The following is a 13,453-nucleotide window of genomic DNA, read 5'->3' as shown; positions in this document are numbered from 1 at the left end:
AAATGAGGATAGATCATCATACCCCGCCAACACAATTCTATACAGAGCTTGAAAGAAAAATTCTCAACTTCATATGGAATAACAAGAAACCCAGAATTGCTAAAACAATAAAAGATCTTCTGGAGGTATCCCCATCTCATATCATAAGCTGTACTATAGAACAACAGTAATAAAAACTGCATGGTACTGGCATAGAAAAAGAATGGTCAATCAACAGAACTGAATAGAAGACCCAGAAATAAATGCACACACCTATGGATACTTGTTTTTTTGACAAAGAAGACAATACCATACAGTGGAAAAAAGACACGATCTTCAACAAATGGTGCTGGTCTAACTGGATATCTACCTGTAGAAAAATGCAAATAGATCTATGTTTATCACCCTGAACAAAAATAAAATCCAAGTGGATCAAAGACCTCAACGTAAAACCAAACACACTAAATCTGTTAGAAGAAAAAGTGGGGAAGAGCTGTGACTTCACTGGCCCAGGAGACAATTTCCTGAACAGAACACCAACAGCACAGGCTCTAAGAGCAACAATCAATAAATGGGACCTCATGAAACTGAAAAGCTTCTGTAAAGCAAAGGAAACCATCATCAAAACAAAGAAAATGCCTACAGATTGGGAAAGGATCTTCACCAACCCTCTATCTGAAAGAGGGCTAATATCCAGTATGTATAAAGAACTAAAAAGCTGAAAAGCAACAAACCAAGTAATCCAATTAAAAAATGGGGAACAGAGCTAAACAGAATTCTCGACAGAGGAATATCGAATGGCAGAGAAGCACTTAAAGAAATGCTCAACCTCCTTAGCCATCAGGGAAATGCAAATCAAAACGACCCTAAGATTCCACCTTACACCCATCAGAATGGCCAAGATGAAAAACTCAAGTGACAACACATGCTGGAGAGGTTGTGGGGAAAGGGGATCCCTCTTCCACTGCTGGTAGGAATGTATACTTGTACAGCCACTCTGGAAATCAATCTGACGCTTTCTCAGACAACTAGGAATAGCATTTCCTCAAGATCCAGCCATACCACTCCTAGGCATTTATCCAAAAGAGGCTCAAGTACACAATAAGGACATTTGCTCAACCATGTGTGTAGCAGCTTTATTCGTAATAGCCAGAACCTGGAAACAACCCAGATGCCCCTCAACCGAAGAATGGATACAGAAATTGTGGTACATCTACACAATGGAATATTACTCAGCAATGAAAAACAAGGAAATCATGAAATTTGCAGGAAAATGGTGGGATCTGGAAAAGATCATCCTGAGTGAGGTATCCCAGAAGCAGAAAGACACACATGGTATATACTCACTCATATAGACATATAACATAGGATAAACCTACTAAAATTTGTACATCTGAAGAAACTAATCAAGAGGGAGGACTCTGGCTAACATGCTCAATCCCTATCTAGAAAGGCAAAGAGGATGGACATCAGAAGAAGGAGAAAACAGGAAACAAGTTAGGATCCTGCCACAGAAGGCCTCTGAAAGATGTCTTGTAGACTGTGGAAGCAGATACTGAGACTTATGGCCAGCCTTTGGGCAGAATGCAGAAAATCTTATGAAAAAGTGAGAAATAGGAAGATCTGGAGAGGACAGAAACTCCACAAGGAGAGAAAAAGAAACAAAAATATCTGAGCACAGGGGTCTTCCCTGAGACTGATACTCCAACCAAGTACCATGCATGGAGATAACCTAGAGCCCCTGCAAGGATGTAGCCCATGGCAGCTCAGTCTCCAAGTGGCTTCCATAGTAATGAGAACAATGACTGTCTCTGAAATATTATATTTTTTTGTCATCAAGAAAGAATGGCCTTTCTTGGAGGCCTGTTCTTTTCTAAACAGGAAATGGAGGGGCAGTGGATCTGGGGAAAAAGAGGTGGGGTGAAGATCTGGGAGGAGTGGAGGGAAGGGAAATTGTTGTTAGGATAAGAGAAAAAATCTATTTTCAAGTAAAAATATGTGAGTATCGAATTTTCCCATCATCACATCTAAAAGGGGCTCATTTCATTCAATTTATGTTTTGGACACCCTTGTTAAAAGATTAGGTGAATTATATTTCCAGGTTCTCTATTCTATTCACTGGTTATACATATTAATATTTGTCAACCCAAAATATAAAGTTCTGTTGAAATTGAGCAGGGGTGTTGGGACTCTGCTGTGCATGATTGCTTTCTTTGATACAGTGAGATGTAAAATAGAACTTATGTTTCTGTGGGTCCATCTAAGAAGTATTGAATTGATTCCATTGTAGGAACTCTCTAAAATTTTATCTCAGGCATTTGTATTCTATGGACATCAGTTTTCACTGAAATTTAATTCGTTCAAGATATTATAATTATTTCTTCTCTTTTCTGTGTGTGATACATGAATTTTCTGAAGATTTGCCATTCTTTTTTTTTGCTAGGTTTTTGCTTGTGGATCTATCATGGAATAGATGAATATTCTCACAGATATATTCATTTGTTTTTCTACTTAGTACAAAATATGCCAGAGTATTTATATATATATATATGCATAGACATATATAAATGTAATGTATATGTACATATCTGATATGTGTAAGATATATTACATTTTATATATATGTATATATACAAAACACATGCTTATATACAAATGGAGTATAATATTTCTCTTTTATTCTTGAATTTCTGGTTAGTTAAGGTTTGAGACTAGCAGTATGTAAAATAAGTGAAGATGAATATAATGACTAGTTGTTTGTGTTAATTCATCTTAAACTATCCTATCTTAATATACTTTTAGAACCCAAATTAGAGTAGAAACACCTAATCAACTGTTTTCATAAAAATCTTCTTTCATCTTTTTCAAGTTCAGATAGAAACCTAGTTCATATTTTTCTGGGAAAAGTGAAATTTCAGTTCTAAGATGCCCTTTGTAGTATGTCTTTCTTGTCATTATCATTAAATAGTTAATAATGTTGAAAGTCTTTCAGATATGGCAAATGACATAAATTTCATGATTCTCTGAGATATAAAATAGATATTCTCATATTTGAATATTCTTATTGTGTAAAGAAATGAGCCAAACACAATTTAGATATCAAACAATAGTTATTACCCAGATACACTTGTCTAACACATGATGGCAGGGCCTAGGTCATTGATGTTGATATCTTGGGCTTCTCTTTCCTTTATTGGAACCTCACGATTACCTTTGAGGTTATTAGTAAATACAAAATTCTGTTCAGATCTCTGGTTTATATGTGCTGGTTTGAGAACATATTCTGTGGATTTCATAAGGAAGACACAAAATATGCTCACATGACCAAAAAGCCAACCGTGACATGGAAAAAAATCACAAAAAAATATCCAGACTGTCTGCTCATCCAGGCAAAGGATACTGAGGTAGTATGTGCAGAGCTCTGAGGAGGTAGCTGCAAGTGTAAGTGAAGATCTGAGTTCGGATCCTTCCAGCGCACACTCAACTGGGATTGGAAGTGTGCACCGACAACCCAGTGCTTCTGTCATGAACCGAGACATGGTGAGAGGAGGCATGGTGTGCAGAGTTGAAAAGAAGAGACTCTATCTCAATGAGGGTTGTCCTCATAGTCGCAAATAAGCCTGTGTTCACACAATACACATACCATACACACCCATACGCACATTCAAATTATATATATGTATATATATATATATACATATATATTTATATATACATAAATGTGATGGAGAAATCCATAATTACAATGATGCTTATCAGGTAATTATAGAAATAGTGATGAGAAATAAAGAGCAATTCTGTGCTTTTAGGTATGCACAAGAAATTTATGGAGAACTATTGGACATTTCATTTATATTCCACAGGAAAAAAAATGGCTAAGATAGAATGCTGGAGAATAGAAATGGAAAAAAATCTCTTTTATTTTTGTTACACTTGTTTTGTAAGGAGTCACCCAAATTAATGATAAAATGTAGACATGAACTCTAAAGACTTTTTGTGAAAAATCTGAAAGCTTGATTTTATTAATTATATAAATACTATAGAATGGCAGTGTACTTACTTTTTTTAATTTTTATTTTTTATATAAATTACAGTTTATTTACTTTGTATCCTAGCTATATCCCCCTCCCTCATTCCCTCCCAATCCCACCCTCCCTCATCTCCTCCCATGACCCTCTCCAAGTCAACAAATCCAAGTCCTCTTCCCTTTCCATCTGAACCTAGCTTATCAGGTCTCATCAGGACTGGCTGCATTGTCCTCTGTGGCCTGGCAAGGATGTCCCCCCGCCCCCCACGGGGAGGTGATCAAAGAACTAACCACTGAATTCATGTCAGTGACAGTCCCTGTTCAACTTACTAGGGTACCCACTTGGATACTGTGCTGTCATGGGCTACATCTGAGCAGGGGTTCTAGGTTATATCCATGAATGGTTTTTGGTTGGAGTATCAGTTTCAGAAAACATCACTGTGCCCAGATTTTCTGGTTCTGTTGCTCTCCTTGTGGAGCTCCTGTCCTTTCCAGGTCTTACTATATCGTCCTTCTTTCCTAATATTCCCTGCACTCTGCCCAAAGTTTGGTTATGAGTCTCAGCATCTGCTTTGGTACTAGGTAGAGTCTTTCAGAGGCCCTCTGTAGTAGTCTCCTGTCCTGTTTCCTGTTTGCTCCTTCTTCTAATGTCCATTACTTAACAAGTACAACTTCCTGGCATGGATTCCGCGAACTCCATAGGACAGAAAAAAAAAGGAGAAGAAAAAAAAGGAGAAAGAAATAGTAAGGGGGATAAGGAAAGAATGAGAGAGTTAAACAGCTAACATGCTAATAAGTATTATCTTTGATATCCTCTATATTTATAATAGAAAATGTTTTAAAGTCTGTGTCCAGATTAAAACATTAGTACTTCCTATGTCATGGGTAAAAGCAACATGAAAATATCCATTTGTAAATGAGTTAGTGATTGAATGATTAAATGAAATCTCAGTCCAGAGATGACTTTTTATAAATCAATCATTTTTTCTCCCAACAGGTCAAAAATTGCCATCTGACTGGCCTTCTGGATCTTGCACTTGAGAAAGATTATGTCCATACCAAGATAGCTGACTATACGAACCATCTCATTGACATTGGTGTATCAGGGTTCCAACTTGATGCTGCTAAGCACATGTGGTCTGGAGACACAAAGGCAGTTTTGGATAAACTGCATGATCTAAATACAACAGTTCTCTCAAGGAAGCAGACCTTTCATTTTTCAAGAGGTAAAACAATATACATGTTATTTTGTATGTTTATGATTATAATTTTATTGAAAATATTTTTTCCTCACATAACATGTCCTGAATAAGTTTTCCCATTCCGCTACTCCTCCCAATTCTTCCCAACCTCCCTTTCCATTTGAGTTCATTCCCTTTCTGTCTCTCATTAAGAAAGAAAAGACTTCTGAGACATAGGACAAAATATAACAAAATAATATGAAATAAGATAAATCAAAAACTATGAAGTTAAAATTTGTCAAGAGGTATAAAGACAAATAGCCCACTAATCAGAGATCTACTCGCTTGCATGCTCAGAAATCTCAGAAAAACATGAAACTAGAAGTCATTTTATATATATATATATTATATACATAATATATATTACATTTATCAAGCCCTTGAGATTTTAATTTATTTAAAATATTTCTCCTTTCCTTTCCTCCTTCTAAGCTATTCCATATAATCCTCTGTATTCAAGTTGATGCCCTGTTTTTCACTGAATTATTATTACATGCACACACATACACACATTATATGTATGTATGTATACATGTATATACATAAAAATATACATGCATACATATATGTTCCTAAATATTACCAATTTAGTCGATATATTGCTACCCATATTTTTTTTCAGGGCTTACTGTACAACCAATTCTTGTGTACTTCTCTTAGGAAATTCTTTTGTAGGGTTGGGTGAGTTTTCATTGACTTTTCTTGAAAATACTATCATTTTGTAAACAAGAAAATGGATTCAATTTATAATGCTGGCTAATATCTATGTTACTTATAGAGTATAGCATTCTGCTTTTGCATAATAACATTTCTCTTATTTAGAGATAGCATACTTGTTTTTTCTACTACAAGTTCCTAGACAGTGCAAATTTAATTAATCCATGTTTTAAGTCTCCAGATGCCATCATACAAGACAGTAAAATCAAAAAGGTTGTTGTCTCAATCCAGTCTCTCTGCCTTTGTGGTTTGTGACACATTATTATGGATGCAGGTGTTTAAGGCAAACTTACAAAGCTTTTTTTTTGTGCTGCAATAATGTACTGAGGATATTGTATTTGTATTTTTTCTTTTTTTATTGTTTGTTATTATTGGTTACATTTTATTAACTCTGTATCCCAGCTATATCCCCCTCCCTCCTTCCTTCCCAATCCCACCCTCCCTTCCTCAGCTTCTCCCTGCCCCTTTCCAAGTCCACGGATTGGGGGATTGGGGAGGACCTCCTGAATTTTTGTTTTCCTTAAAAACTGAATGAGTTTAATAGCACTTCTAGTAGTGATCTGACATCAAGTAATATATCAGTGTGAACTAATGAATTTTCCCTTCACTAGTCATCCTGGAGGATAAGAAATGACCTTATAATTTTAATTTGTTTTTTTTAATATTGTTCTGTATAGTTATACATACACACATATATGTTTGTAATATGACTAATACAGTCCATTGTTGCTACCAACAATCTAGGTTTACAGAAAATCATCAGAAATATTTCAAATAACAAAGTACTATAAATATGTTTAAATAATATTATATATCAGTAATAGTCATTAAAGTTATATAAAAAATGACAGCTGCCCAAACATCTGTCCTAGGTCATTGATCTGGGTGGTGATGCAATTAAAAGTAGTGAGTACTTTGGAAATGGTCGTGTGACAGAATTTTCAAGTTTGGAGCAAAACTCACAGTTATCCACAAGTGGAATGGAGAGAACTACTTAAAGTAAATATACACCATTTCACCATTTGATAGATATTAGGTCTTTTGTATATATATATATATATATATATATATATATATATATATATATATAATCATTTATTACAATTTATTCCATTTTTATCCCTGCTGTGGCCCTCTCCCTCATCCCCTCCCAATCCCATCCTCCCTCCCTCTTCTCCCCCATACCCTTCTCCTAGTTCACTGATAGAGGAGATCCTACTCTCATTCCGTTTGACCCTAGCCTATCAGGTCTCATCAGGACTGGTTGCAGATCTTTTGTCCTTTGGCATCAATCAGTTATAGCTTCAACTATTCAAATTTATACAACTATGAAGAGTTGATTATTAGTTAGACTTATTATTTCATAAGCCCCAAATACTCCTATTTTTCATTTGGGATGTCATCACTACACAGAGCCCTGAAAATACAAAGTAACATTCAGTGATTGTTTTTTGCCTGGTTGTGATCAGTCTATTAGATACCAGGATGTTTGCCTATGGTCCACTGAAGTTATACTAGGCAATATAAGATTAGTTTTATTCATAAATTATTCTTAAAATGTGTTACTATGGATCTTAGTTATGTCAAAAATTACTTATATCATAAAAGTTGAATATTTGTAATTTAAAAACACAGTCATAAATCCAGATTTCCTCAAGTCCAACTGAATTATAGTATAATGGAAAATCTAAAGAAAATATTTAAGACCAAAAAATATGTTCTAAGACCCAAATCTGGAGAGAGTTCCATATATATTATCAAAGAAAATAATATATATATTATATATATATGCATGTATCTCTACATGAAAGATAGACTTCTTATGGAAGTGTCATTTATTTAGACAACTGAGGATGCCATATGTAAAGTTACTCTAATCACTGTAAACAACTTGCTCTTTTTGAATGCAGGAACTGGGGAGAAGGTTGGGGTTTGTTGCCCTCTGACAGAGCCCTTGTGTTGTGGACAACCACGATAACCAGTGAGGACATGGCGCTGGAGGAGCCTCTATCTTGACATTCTGGGATGCTAGGTAGGAAAACGTTTGGACTTCTGTATAACTGGCCTTAATGACAGTAATAAATTATATACTTCTGCTTTCATACTATTTTGAAACTTCCAGGATGTACAAAATGGCTGTGGGATTCATGTTGGCTCATCCTTACGGATTCACAAGAGTTATGTCAAGTTACCTTTGGCCAAGAAATTTCCAGAATGGACGAGTAAGTCTTAGAGTTCTTTAAAGTATATTTTAATCAGAGACTCAGAGACGAAAGCAGTTCTGCTTTAAGTTCATGTAAAATTATAGCATCTGATACTTACTATTGTTTATTCACTACATTTTTTTAAAATGACATTGAAGAAGTGCCTGCTGATAAAATGATGATAATAATAGCAAAATAAAAAATGAAAACTGGTATGTGTGACAAAGCCCTGACTCATAGAATTGATGCAGGATCATGCCTATTAATGCCAAAGAGAATTTCAAATGCTTTCTGCTCATGGTGCAAAAAATAGCACTATATGCAAAATATGCTTATTTTGTGTGTATGTATGTGTGTGTGAAATGAGTAGGTATCTGATTCAAAGTTAATTAAGGAAAATATAATGAATAGGAATATATGAGAATCACAGAAGAGTGATTTGCTGTAGATGATAAATCTGCAGGGGAGTTTGATGTGGAAAGGGTAGGAGCTCCACAAGGACCAAACATATCTGGGCACAGGGTCTTTTCTGAGATGAACACTCAACCAAAGACCATCAGAGGATAAAACCTAGAACCTCTGCTCAGATGTGACCCGTGATAGCTCAGTAATCAATTGGTTTCCCATAGTAAGGGGAACAAGGACTATTTCTAACAGGAACTCAATGACTGGCTCTGTGACCTCCCCACCTCCCAAGGGAGGAGCAGTACTGTTAGGCCACAGAGGAGGACTTTGCAGCCAGTCCTGAAAATACCTGACAAAACGGAGTCATATGAAAGGGGAGGAGGTCCTCCCCTATCAGTGGACTTGGAAAGGGGCAGGGAGATGAGGGAGGGAGGGTGGGATTGGGGAGGAAACGAGGGATACAGCTTGGATACAGAATTAACAAAATGTAACTAATGAGAAAAATAAAAATTAAACACACACACACACACACATATATATACAAGCAATATGTGTAAATTTTTGGGGTAAGTGTAAACAGTTCTAAAACTAAACTAAAAATTAAGACTATCAGATATCTAAAAGGTTATGTGAAGTTTTCTATTTCTTTTTTTAATTTTTATTAATTACTTTGTATCCCCCCCATAAGCCCCTCCCTCCTCCCTTTCCGTTCCCAACCTCTCTCCCCTTTCTTCACACATGCCCCTCCCCAAGTCCACTGATAGGGGAGGTCCTCTTCTCCTTCCTTCTGATCTTAGTCTATCAGTTCTCATCAGGAGTGGCTGCATTGTCATCTTCTGTGGCCTGGTAAGGCTACTCCCCCCTCAGGGGGAGGTGATCAAAGAGCAGGCCAATCAGATTATGTCAGCAGCAGTCCCTCTTCCCATTGCTTTGTAACCCACTTGAAGTTTTCTATTTCAATGGCAGATATCAGACTCATAGATAAACATCAAATATCAGATAGAAATGTTTCTTCTCTAACAGTCCGGGAAATAATTTTTTCATTTTGTTTTCAAGCTGAGAGTCTTAAGGTTAATTCTTGAAATTAATTTTATTCTTGAAGAATTTTCATGTTTATAATGAGCAATTTATTTTTCAGGAACTTTTTTAAAATTTTTGCATTCCTCCTGTGTGCATTTATAATTTGTTTCAATTAGTAATAAAAGTCGGAATTTTGGGGGTACGCTTCATCAGCAGATAGTAAGAACCGACTATTATTAATTGGAAACTGTTACACTAAAGACACTTTCATAGATTTTCTTTAATTTTTATACTAGTCAAAAACTACCTCATTGTTTTATGGATAAACTGAGGCACGGTCATGTAATGTATCATGATGGAGATTGTTCAGGCAGTAACTGGATCTTCTTCTTTAATGCTAGTGTTTCTGACTCTCATTCTCTTGTTTCTGTAATATTGTAGAGATTCTAGTGACACTGATCATAAGATGAGAGGTTTGCAAATTGGTTTTGGTGTTTTAAATATGGTCTCAGAGAACTCAAGTTTTCACATTAGTTAAGGACTCAGTAAAGGTCTGCAAAAACCATGATGAAATTAGATTAAAATTAGACACAGCAGAGACAGAATTAGCACAATGGGCTTGGATTTGGTTTTCTGTAGTGAAAGGTATTAGGCAGACACAAGCTTTCAAATGACCTGGTTCCTTCAATAATTCAGGACGTGAATGACTGGGTCGGACTGCCCAATAACAATGGAGCCACCAAAGAGGTGACCATTAATCCAGACACCACTTGTGGCAATGACTGAGTCTGTGAACATCGATGGCGTCAAATAAGGTGAGCCTGCCTCCTTCAGCTCCTGTCTAATAAGTTGTTTAACCTGTATTTTAAATTGTGGATGTTTAAGGACGCCAGCATTTTACATGATGTTGTTCCTTCAGGAACATGGTTGCCTTCAGAAACGTAGTCAATGGTCAGCCTTTCCCAAACTGGTGGGATAATGGCAGCAACCAGGTAGCTTTTGGCAGAGGAAACAGAGGATTCATTGTCTTCAACAATGATGACTGGTAAGTGGATGTCACTTAAAGGAGGTGTTTGGATCTGATGTACTGAAATTTGTTTGGATCCCTCCTTTCTTCCTATTTACCTATATTTTTCTTACATGAGAAATATTTTCCCTAAGGGATTTAAGACACAAAATGAGTACTGAAAGTATAAAAGACAAAATGTTTCTTTGTTTCATATTCTTACATTCTTTGTATAAAATTTTGCTTTTGAGATCTTTCAACACAATCTAGGCATGACAGTGGCATATATTTATATTTATATTTATATGCTTATTCAGCACTTTTCACAAAGCTCACAAATAGTAAAGATAAGTTTTAACATAATTTAAACAATGTGTAAATTATTAACACATTGTTCCCCTCCTATAAATATAACATAGTTTTTACCCAGTTTACTAATATTTACTCATTAATTCTTTATCTTTTGGGATTTTTTTACAAGAATTTGTGTGCTTGTACCTGGTTCATAATTTTCTAAAACTTTCTGTATCATCCTTTCCTCTCATATAAGTCTCTCAGTATCTTCTCTAATCACTCCCTCATCTGTAGCTCAAAGCTACAGATGAACTGCCCAAATCAAAAGTCAGCTTCTAATTCAGTTGAGAGCATCTTTGCATGCACTGTGTGTTAATGGCAAAAACAAAACATGCAAGGAACATACTACATACCTTTTTCGTTGCAAAAACACACAGCTTAGGAGAACCAGAATCACTTTTGATATTCAGGGTTCTACTACAAACTATGTATATCTCCATAGAAATGATAGATAAAGTTTAATTCTAGACCATATTTTTTGTTGAAGCATCTAATATAATAACTTTTGAAGAAATAATGCTATTGAGAGGGGCATGGGAGAAGATGAGGCAAGGAGGGTGGGATTAGGAGGGAATGAGGGAGGGGGCTACAGCTGGGATACAAAGCGAATAAAATGTAATTAATGTAAAAAATTAAAATTTAATTTAAAAAACACAATTAATAAAATCTTCAGCGTTTTATTCCAGCTAAAGACAGCCCTCAATAGAACTATGGCCATCAGAAAAGGGGTCTGCCACTGAGTTCCACTCAGATCTCTACTTCATTGTCTGGTAACAGTCACCACAGACTGATTACTTAACAAGCATTTCAAAAGATGTCTTTGCTGGACAGAGTTCTCTCACCAGAGAGAACTGTATCTCACACTTACTGAGAGAACTGGTATCACTGAGTATCTCATAGTTCCTGTTCCACAGTGCATTGTTGAGACATTTGTTCTCCTATTGATAATAGATATTCCTGCACTTGACTTGGTCAAATTTAAATTGAATACTAACTTTTCTTTCAGGTCTTGTCCACAACTTTACAGACTGGTCTTCCTGGGGGCACATACTGTGACGTCATTTCAGGAGATAAAATTGACGGCAACTGCTCTGGCATTAAAGTTCAAGTTGGCAGTGATGGCAGAGCTCACTTTTCTATTAGTAACTGTTGAAGATCCATTTATTGCAATCCATGCTGACTCTAAATTGTAAGAATCAAACTAAATACATATAGAGAGAGCACCAATCACATGTGTTTATATATATATATATATATATATATATATCTTAATATTTTTTATTTCTTTATCATCAAGATGTGTATATGTGGAGTGTGAGAGAGAGCTGTGGCATGAAGGTAGGACGCTTGAGAACAACCCTGTGCTGTGTTCTTTTCTCTGTGTTTTTCCATGCACTCTTTGGCTCATGCTTAAGTCATCAGGCTTGCCTGAGAAGCACTTTTTACCTGCTGTCCTATGTTGCCAGCAAAAAATGCACCTTAATTATTAAAGTTTATTCACTTTCACTGAAAGCTATAAACAATCAACTTGACTAAGTGGATAAACACACAAAACCTACATTCAATTATTAGGCAGCCACAACCAATTTTTACCATATGTTAAGAGAAGACCTTTAAATTATTTATCAAGAAAATTCACAAAACTCGGAATGGCATCCTGAAAATTACTTTGTTTTACTCTTATTCTTCTTTCCTTCATATACTCTGAAATTTTAGAGTTCGTGGTTTCATTAAAACATTTTTCATAATTTTATAAAACATGCACATCTATATGTATACACACATGTAACGTAAATTGTTTAAATGTTATAACCCCGTTATATTCTCTTAACTTCCTCCTTTCCTTTTTTCCATTCTCTTCCCATCCCTGCACACACATACACATACACATACGAATACACATACACATACACATTCAGGAATTTTTATAATATATGACACTTAACTAGATAGCTTGTATGAATGTGGGTGGGACGTTATTTATTAGATGAACAGTAAGTTACCAGTATTTAAACCACTTAAAATATGACTTCCTGTTTCCCCTTGGGATGATTTTTTTGTTAACTTTTTATTCCTTGTGAATTTTACATCATAAACCCCAGTCGTGCTCATCTCCTCATCCACTCATCTCTACCCTTCACCATCACAATTCTCCCCTCCCCCCCAAAAAAAAGAAAATACAAAACATGCAAACAAATACAAAACCCAAACCATAAAATATATCTCATTGTGGAAGCTTTAGCATGTCACAGTAGATCCCACAGTAGATCCCTCAGTCCACACATCTTCACTTGGAAATGTTCATTATAATGGGTCATTGATCTATTAGAGACATCTTTGGCTTCTGAGACATCATCAGTATTGGATCTTCACCAGGATTCCTCTTGGTCATATTGTTGCTGCCCTGTGCTATAGAGATCCTGAAGCTGTGGATCAGGAGGGCTGGCCCTTTCACATGTCCCAACCATTTGCAGATGATATACATTTGGGGACTTGCCAG

The 13,453-nt window shown here is 35.9% G+C and overlaps 1 pseudogene; it reads left to right on the top strand.

Moving 5' to 3' along the window:
• The first annotated feature begins 3,690 nt into the window (after positions 1–3,690).
• LOC110566005 (pancreatic alpha-amylase 2a5-like) lies at positions 3,691–12,146 on the top strand (annotated as a pseudogene).
• Positions 12,147–13,453: the final 1,307 nt, after the last annotated feature.

The sequence above is a fragment of the Meriones unguiculatus genome, chromosome 10 (genome assembly GCF_030254825.1).
Source record: "Meriones unguiculatus strain TT.TT164.6M chromosome 10, Bangor_MerUng_6.1, whole genome shotgun sequence".
Taxonomy (NCBI): Eukaryota; Metazoa; Chordata; class Mammalia; order Rodentia; family Muridae; genus Meriones; species Meriones unguiculatus.
Note: the sequence above shows the minus strand (reverse complement) of the source record. Positions and strands in the feature narration are given on the sequence as shown.